Below are 9,628 nucleotides of genomic sequence, written 5' to 3' on the forward strand. Positions count from 1 at the left end.
TAACGGCAGGGCTGTACGCTGCCGTAATGGCCACAGGGAGTTTACAGAGGCCAAAACCTCCCTTCTTCTTTACCACCAGCTGTTAGAGCCTCCTCTTAGCCTCCGTGCCAGCGGCCCACCCTGATTCAGGCTGCTTATCTTACCAGAACAGAATGAAATACATTACTGATGGAAGTGTTTCCCAAAAAAGAAGAAAAAAAAAAGACACAGAAGAGAGCAAAGGAGAGGAAGGGAATGGAAGAGAAGAGGTGGAGAGGGGAAGGGGAGGGAGGAAAAAAGCAGAATAAAGGGGAAATAAATGCCTTTTGGCAAAGTATATGTAAATCTGTCAATAAGACGTTAAGCACTTAAGGATGTTGCAGAGTGTGAAGTTGTTCATGATAGTAAATACCTGAAGTTGCTGAAGTGTTCAGCCACAGGGGATTGGTTAAATAATTTATGGATTATCCATGCGGTGGGGTAAGTGGCTGTGATTTAAAGTTGTTGTATAGACCTATTTTCATTGACACAGAAAGTTGTTAGGTAAGAAAATCAGGTTACAGAACTACATGTATAATGTGATCTCCTTTTTAAAATATGTGTGTTTGCACGTATCTGTGAGTATGTGTAGATGTGCACACAGAGAAAGAGGGAGAAAACGACAAGGAGAAAGAGAAGGAAAGAAAGATTCTCATTAAACACCAAGATGAACGTGGATATTTTGAGAAGCAAGAATCATGAATGATTTCTTCCTTTTTGCTTATTTCTATTTTCTATTTTTCCTACCAGAAATATGACTTACAAGTGTAAAAAGAAAAGAAGGCTGCCATAAAGAAAACTGAGTTGTTGTGACTGAAGATGACCATCCAAGTAGCTACCCAGCACTTAACCTTTTTTCTACTATGTCTCTTTCTAAAAGTAGGTAATTTTATGCTATAGGTCTAGTACTCTGGAGTCCACATCTAGTGCTTTTTATGTATGTATTTTTTTTTTTGGTGGGTTGGGGAAGTAATTAGGTCTGTTTATTTAATGGAGGTACTGGGAATTGAACCCAGGACCTCATGCATGCTAAGCATGCACTCTACCACTTGAGCTGTACCCTCCCTGCTAGTGCTCTTTTAAAATCATCAGTCTTTGCATCTCCAATATGCATTATTAAGTGAAAAAGCAAAATTAAGATGCAGAAACTGTATAAAGTATGCAACCAATTGTTCACAAAAGAAAGGTAAATAAAGAAGACTTATCAGATTGGCTTCTACGTGCATAAAAATTATCAGGAAGGATAAACAAGAACCTTTTAACAGTGTTTACCTGTGGGGAATAGCAACTGAGGGGATGGGAGACAGAGATAAACCTCTGTATATTTTTTGATGTTTGAAACATGTGAGTCTATTAAATGGTCAAAAATACATTTTTTATATACAATGGAATATTCAGCCATAAAAAATGACAACATAACACCATTTGCAGCAACATGGATGTGCCAGGAGAAGGTCATTCTAAGTGAAGTAAGCCAGAAAGAGAAAGAAAAATACCATATGAGATCGCTCATATGTGGAATCTGAAAAAAAAAAAACAAAAACACACAAATACAAAACAGAAACAGACTCATAGACATAGAATACAAACTTGTGGTTGCCAGAGGGGAGGGGGTGGGAAGGGACAGACTGGGAGTTTGAAATTTGTAGATACTAACAGGCATATGTAGAATAGATAAACAAGATTATACCATATAGCACAGGGAAATATATACAAGATCTTGTGGTAGCTCACAGTGAAAAGAATGCGACAATGAATATATGCATGTTCATGTATAACTGAAAAATTGTGCTCTACACTGGAATTTGACACAACATTGTAAAATGATTATAGATCAATAAAAAAAGAAAAAAATTATTTTAATTATTCTTTTGTACTTTTCATTGACTCATCTTTTTATCATGTATCCTCAGAATTATAGCTAACTCATTGGTTTAGTGGTTTAGTCTTGATTTAATATTAATTATATTTAGATACCCATCTGCATGATTTTTAAACATTTCTACTTGGTCTCTTTCTAAATGGTAAAGATAAGATGACCTGGGTAGAAGGGGACAGCCCTAGTACCTTACCAACTGAATATTTCCACCCCATGCTTCTTAACAGGAGGCTTACCAAAAAGGTCAAATAGAAAACAAACCACAGTTGCAGGTTTGCTACTAAGATGAGTGCAAGAGGCACATGTTCTCATTCATCATTCTGTTTTGGATCCAATATTAACTTCTCTTGGATGACAACGCCGCCTCTATTGTTTCCCCCATTAACACTGTGCACCCAATGGGAACATCTGCCCCACACTAATGAGCTATTCACAGGAGAAACAAGAACAGGATACCAGGAGCCAAGATAAAACAATTAGAGGGAAAGGGAGACTGTTGGCTCCTGACCTAAACTGAATTGCTTATAATAGACAGAAACAGATTTTTAATTATGTAATCCCTTTGTTTCTCATTTCCTTTAAAACTTAAAGGTTAAATTCCACTTTCAAATGCTAAGGGCCAGACTTGATATTACTGTATCTGATTTTACCGCCTCTGTGTGACTGGCTGGACTGAAACCAGATGAGGTGCCCTGTTTAACTCAGATGGATGCAAAGCATTTTGTTGCTGTTGTTATCCTCCAAACTACTCTTTGGAAGAATTAGTTAACAACTATTGTCTTTCTCCCTCTGCATTTCATTTTTCTTTCCAAATACTGTTCTAAGAGGAATTCAGTCTGCCTTTACTAAGAAAAAGATCTGTTTGAAGACATGAATATTTGGGATAAGAAGAAACCTAATTAACTTCCACTTTTGCAAGACTTGACCTGGCTCTGAGATTGCTTTAATCTACCCTTTCTCACATTCTATTGTTTGCATTTCAATGATGGAAGAGCTTTTTCCTTCCACACACTTCTCTGTCCTTTTTCCCCTCTCTTCCCAGAGTACCCCTTCATCTTTCCTAGCCCAGCCAAGTCAAGTTCCACCTCTTCAACAGCGACCTTCCCAGCTGCATCAGCTCCCTCTGATCTTGACCTCTGATTTTCCGCCTCTTTCTGTTTATGCCACTCACCCTGGCACTCAAACCCACACTGTCCTTTCACTGGCAAGAAATCTAATAAATGAACTGGTTCCCATAGCAGGAAATAAAAGGAATTAAGCCCAGCTGTGTCCAGAGGTTTACTCAGTGTCACTGAATCTCTGCCTCCTTCTCCATCTCTTTGGCTCGGCTTTCTCTCGTGCATTTTCTTTCTCAGGAAAGCTCTCCCCACAAGGTGGCTAGTATAATCCTAAGAGTTGGAGCTCCCAGGAGAAAAAGACCCTCTCTCCCCAAATTCTAGCACAAGTCCTAGGGCTGCTGCAGAAGGCCCAGCTCTGAGTTACACGCTCATCTGTGGAACGGGGATCAAGATCAGCTCCACACAATCCCATGCACTGAGGAGGAGGAGGAGGAGAGGATCCCAAAAAGAATAGACACCAAAAGGAACAATGCTACACACACACACACACACACAGAGTCATCCTTCTAACCTAGCACTGTTACTACCCCAGATTTATGTATGTACATCTTATTTCACTTGCCTAGACAGTAAGTTCCTAGAGAGCAGAGACTTTCACTATCCTTCAGCTTCTGGCTTAGTATGAAACACATAGATAGTGAATATTCTATACATATTTGCTGAATGAGAAAATTCCTCTTGCTGAAAAAAAACAAAAATGAGATTCCCAGTGCAAACCTCAGAGTCTCCACAGGGCTGAACATTTCCGCCAAAGGGGCGGGGGGGGGGGGTGCGGAATTCGCATCACTGGGGCCAACAGACAGTGTTTCCAAGGGTGTTAGACCCCAGATGCTCCCGATGCCCTATCTGGAAATCCCAAATGCTGGCTTCTCCTTATGCTATAGGGATAATTCCAGATGCTCTGCTTCCTTTCTGAAAAGCCTAGAGCAGGGATCAAGGAACTTTTTCTGTAACAGGCAAGACAGTACAAACTTCAGGTTTTGTGAGCCATATGGTCTCTGTTGCAGCTACACAATGCTCTAGCTGAAAGCATCTCTAGACAATACATGAACGAATGTACATGGCCGAGTTCCAATAAGACTTTATTTATGGCACGGAAATTTGAATTTCAGATACTTTTCATGTGTCATAAAATATTACTTTCTTTTAATTTTCTTCCAACAATTTCAAACTGAGAAATACATTCTTAGCTTACAGGCCATATAAAAACAGGCAGGAGGCCAGAACTGGCTCAGGGGCTGTATTTTGCCAACTCTTGTCCTAGAGTATTCCAGGGTTTTTTAGAAGTATCTTCTCATGACTTTACTGGAATAAGATAAAAGCAAAAAGCAAATATGACAAGTTTGACACTGACACTTGAAGGTTAACTTTTTGAGAGGTGATAACCAGTTGAGGCTTCAGTGTGATGGTGCTTAAGTATGCTGAGCTCTTTCACATCTGTCCTAAGTCCGAGGACCTACAAAAAAAACATTTAACCATGTTCGCTGGGGTTTTCCAGAACTGAAGCCATTGAGGCTTGACACCAAGAAAACATCTTCTGCTGGTTTAAAAGTCATACCTCTCGCATACTGAATATTAGGTTATCAATGTGCATATATGATTAATTTAGCTAACAGTTACATTACCATTTATTCAGCCTCAAATTGATCAAATATCCAGTTAATCCAGGGGGACTTTTCTAAATTCGTGTATTGATTCAGTCAACATTTGAGCGCTTACTATGCTCCAGACACTGGAGAACAATGGCCATGAATATTTTACTTATTCCACAAAGGAACTGAGGTAGCTAAATAACATATGGTATTCTAAAATTTTCAAATTGTTCTGAGAATAATTGTGTCATTTATGTGTCACTGTCATTTAATTCTCCTCCCAATTTGGTGAGTTAGTTGGGGAAGTTTATGTTATTACAGAAACCACCTTCACTAAAAGGAAACAGAAGGCCAGAAAAGTTGAGGAACTTGAAGAATGTGAACTTGAACCTAGATCTTTTGGCTCTAAATGCTTTTTATTCCTATGATACTTATTCAAAGATAGAGATTTTGTGTGCAAAGTCAGACTGTTTATAAGCATCCAATATCTATTGTCTAACTGAAATTTTAAACTCCATATAAAGTCAGAAATAGATCAGTGAAACTATTGATTTCTTTGCAAAAACAGAATTTTAAACTGAAAATCCTATCTTGTGAAGCAAACAGAATTTCAAGAACAGAAGATTTTTAAAAGATAAGAAATAACAAGTATTGGAGATGTGGAGAAAAGGGAACCCTCTTACACTCTTGATGGGAATGTAAATTGGTGCAGTCACTATGGAAAACAGTATGGAGACGCCTCACAAAAGGAAGAATAGAACTACCATATGATTCAGCTATTCCACTTTGGGGTATTTATCCCAAGAATACAAAAACACACATTTAGAAAGACACATGCACCCCAATGTTCACTGCAGTACTATTTACAATATCCAAGATACTGGAAACAGCCTAAATGCCCATCAAAAGGTAAAGAGATAAAGAAGATGTGGTATATATTTGTTTCATATATATATGATATCACATATATATGGGGTGTGTGTGTGTGTGTGTGTGTGTGTGTATACACACAACATACTACTACTCAGCCATTAAAAGAAAAAAGATGAAATTTTGCCATTTGTGACATGGAAAGACCCCAACGGCATTGAGCTAAGTGAAATAAGTCAGACAGAGAAAGACAAATACCATATGATTTCACTCATATATGAAATGTAAAAACCAAACACAAACAAAAAAACAAAATGTATGAACAAAATAAACCAAACAGAAACAAACAAGTAGATACAAAGAACAGAGCAGAGGTACCAGAAGGTAAGGGAGGTGAGGGATGAAATGGATAAAGGAGGTCAAATTTAGGGTGATGAATGGAAACTACATTTTTGGCAGTGAGCATGCTGCAGCTGAAATATAATGTCATATACATGAAACTTATATAAACCAATGTTACCTCAAGAAAAGAAAAAAATGTTTTAAAAAGAACAGAAGATAACCTTAGTTGTTGTGCCTCCGGAAAACTCCAACAATGGAAATTCAGGCATCATTCTTGCAGAATACATGATCCCCTAAAGGGAGACCAACCCTAAAAAAACACACGGTCTTATACCTATCCTTGATTTACCAAGCTTTATCATCTTTGCTCTGACCACACTCCTGCCCACATTTCTTTCCCTCCTAAGCTAACTTCTGCCCAACGAATCAGAAGACATCTGAGGACTGGTGGTAGCCTAGAAAGATTCTAAAACAAAGCAGCTGTTCAGAAAGGACCTCAAACAACCCACGGGTGGAATATGAACTATTCCAGAGCTAATGACCACTGATGCACAGAGCCTACCATTCTCCTCCAAGGGAAACTCCTACCCATTTCTCAAGAATCTACCTCACTCACCACATATCTCAGACCTAGCCTCAGCACTCCATGCCCTCTTTTAGCAAGGATTTGGCATGCACTTGTATAACGTCTTATAGCCTCAATCCAGTGTTACTTAAGGATACCTGTATAGTCACCATATCTCCAATTAGAATATACTTTTCAACATCAGTTTCCCTTCCTTATATCCCCATCTCATTGTCGATGTCTACCACAGCAGTAGTCACTGTGATAGTCTACTACATCAGTGGCTCCCAATGATCCAAAACTCCCAGTAGGAACACACTTGTATGCTTTCCTCCACATACAATCAGGGTACACCCTGTGACTAGCTTTAATCATCGAATGCAGTGTAAGTGACACTGTGCCAGTTCCCACCCTAAACCCTGAGAAGACCTGGAACTTCTGCTTCTGAGTCTGTGGGAGTTTTGAGCTACTAAATCAGAAATTGGGTGACTCCACTGGAGAGAGGCCCCATCGTCCCAGTGTCCCAATTTAATCCAGCCCCAAATCACCCACAAGTTGAATGAGCCACCAGAGTGACCATCAGTAAGATCAACAGCAGAACTCTCCAGCTGAACTATAAAAAACTGTAAGAAAAATAAAGTTTTATTGTGTTAAGCCACTAAGTTTTGGCGTTTATTATGTAATAAAGGATAACTGGGAAAAAGTACTTGAAACATACTTGTTGACTGAATAAATGAATGGAATTCTTGATTTTTTTTATTGCTTTTGCTACAAAACTGCCATAGCAACAAATGTGACATTAAAAAATCCACTTATGAAGAGTGGATTGAGAAAAAGGAGAAGGCATGAGAAAAGAGAAAATAACATTTATTGATAATCTTCTCTGTCCCAGACACTATACCAAGGCATCTTCAAATTTACATTTTTTCTCAACAATAACCCAAAGAGGTAGTACTATTTTCCTACAATTTTTTATTGATAAGAAAATGAGACTCTGACAAGTAAATTAATTTGGTCAAGGTCAAGCACTTATAAAGTGTAAAAACTTGCATTCAAATACAGTTAACACAGTCTACCCAAGCAATAGAAATAAAAGCAAGAATAAACAAATGGGACCTAATGAAACTTACAAGCTTCTGCACAGCAAAGGAAACCATAAGTAAAACAAAAAGCAAAGTAAAGTAAAGTAAAACAACCTATGGAATGGGAGAAAATTTTTGCAAATGAAACTAACAGAGGCTTGATCTCCAGAATATATAAGCAGCTCATACGACTTAATAAAAAAAAATACAACCCAATCCAAAACTGGGCAGAAGACCTAAACAAGCAATTCTCCAAGGAAGACATACAAATGATCAATAGGCACATGAAAAAATGCTCAATATCACTAATTACCAGAGAAATGCAAGTCAAAACTACGATGAGGTATCACCTCATCACGCCAGTCAGAATGGCCATCATTCAAAAGTCCACAAATGACAAATGCTGGAGAGGCTGTGGAGAAAACGGAACCCTCCTACACTGCTGGTGGGAATGCAGTTTGGTGCAGCCACTGTGGAAAACAGTATGGAGATTCCTCAAAAGACTAGGAATAGACTTACCATATGACCCAGGAATCTCGCTCCTGAGCATATATCTAGAAGGAATCCTACTTCAAAATGATACCTGTTCATAGCAGCACTATTTACAATACCCAAGACATGGAAACAGCCTAAATGTCCATCAACAGATGACTGGATAAAGAAGATGTGGTATATTTACACAATGGAATACTATTCAGCCATAAAAACCGACAACATAACGCCATTTGCAGCAACATGGATGCTCCTGGAGAATGTCATTCTAAGTGAAGTAAGCCAGAAAAAGAAATAAAAATACCATATGAGATCACTCATATGTGGAATCTAAAAAATAAATAAATAAATAAATGTAAAACAGAAACAGACTCACAGACATAGAATACAAACTTGTGGTTGCCAGGGGTATGGGGGGTGGGAAGGGACTGAGATTTCAAAATGTAGAATAGATGAACAAGATTGTACTGTGTAGCACAAGGAAGTATATACAGGATCTTGTGGTGGCTCACAGCGAAAGAGAATGTGACAATGAATGCACGTATGTTCATGTATAACTGAAAAATTGTGCTATACACTGGAATTTGACACAACATTCTAAAATGACTATAACTCAATTTAAAAACGTTTAAAAAACAAAACAAACAAAAAAACAAATACAGTTAACACAAATACAACACAGGGGCACTGACCCTCCACGCAGTTGAAAAATCTGTGTACAATACATAGTTGGCCCTCTGTATAAGCAGATCCTCCGTATCCCTGGTTCCTCTATATTCCTGGTTCTGCATCTGCAGATCCTGTAGTACCATGGTATTTACTATTGAAAAAAATCCACATGTAAGTGGACCCATGTAGTTCAAACCCATGTTGTCCAAGGGGCAACTGCACAAATCTTTAAGCTTACAATGCCCACATTGTTTCCACTCCATCACACTGCTCTCATAGACACCTGTAGCCAGGAGGGTATAACCATGCTCCAGCTTCACCATTGATTTTCCATGAGAGCTTCTTCCATGACCCCAAACACTCAAGTTTCAGCTCCCTAGGAATGATACTACTAGCTGGATGCTGCTCCTTTTTCCTTCAAATCCATGCCAACTCCTAAAATGGTTACAAAATCCCAGCAACTCCTTCTTATCCCTTCAGGAGAGTCTGAGTAGAAGAGGCACTTGGGACCAGGAGACCAGACCTGAGACCAGTCCCAGTGATTTCTGGGCCAGACATACCTGCAAGGGTAGTATCCCAGAAGTTTAGAAAAGCAGGAGAGGCTATGTGCCCAGTCCAATATGATAAAATGCAGCCCCATATCCTGGCACACTCAAGGATATGCTAGCTTAGTAAGTCTGGGTATGACAGCAAAAAAGTACAGTGCTTTTTAATAAGCTCAATTGATTTTGATGCATAGTCAGGTTTGAAAGCCACCATTCTGATCCATTTAAAAATATAATTAATTCAGCAAAAACTTGGTTTTTATTCATCAGAGCACATATCATACTAATGGTATGTGAAAGATGATACATTTTTAATTATGTGGATTGTCTGTTTTGACATCTTCAATTCACTAGATGTCATCAACCATCTTCTTTAATGCTGGCTTATGTAAAACCAGTTTAATATCTCAAAAGGTCTCACTAGTAGATCTCAGTAGTCAGCCTAAAAGTGGTACC

The sequence above is a fragment of the Camelus ferus genome, chromosome 6 (genome assembly GCF_009834535.1).
Source record: "Camelus ferus isolate YT-003-E chromosome 6, BCGSAC_Cfer_1.0, whole genome shotgun sequence".
Classification (NCBI taxonomy): domain Eukaryota; kingdom Metazoa; phylum Chordata; class Mammalia; order Artiodactyla; family Camelidae; genus Camelus; species Camelus ferus.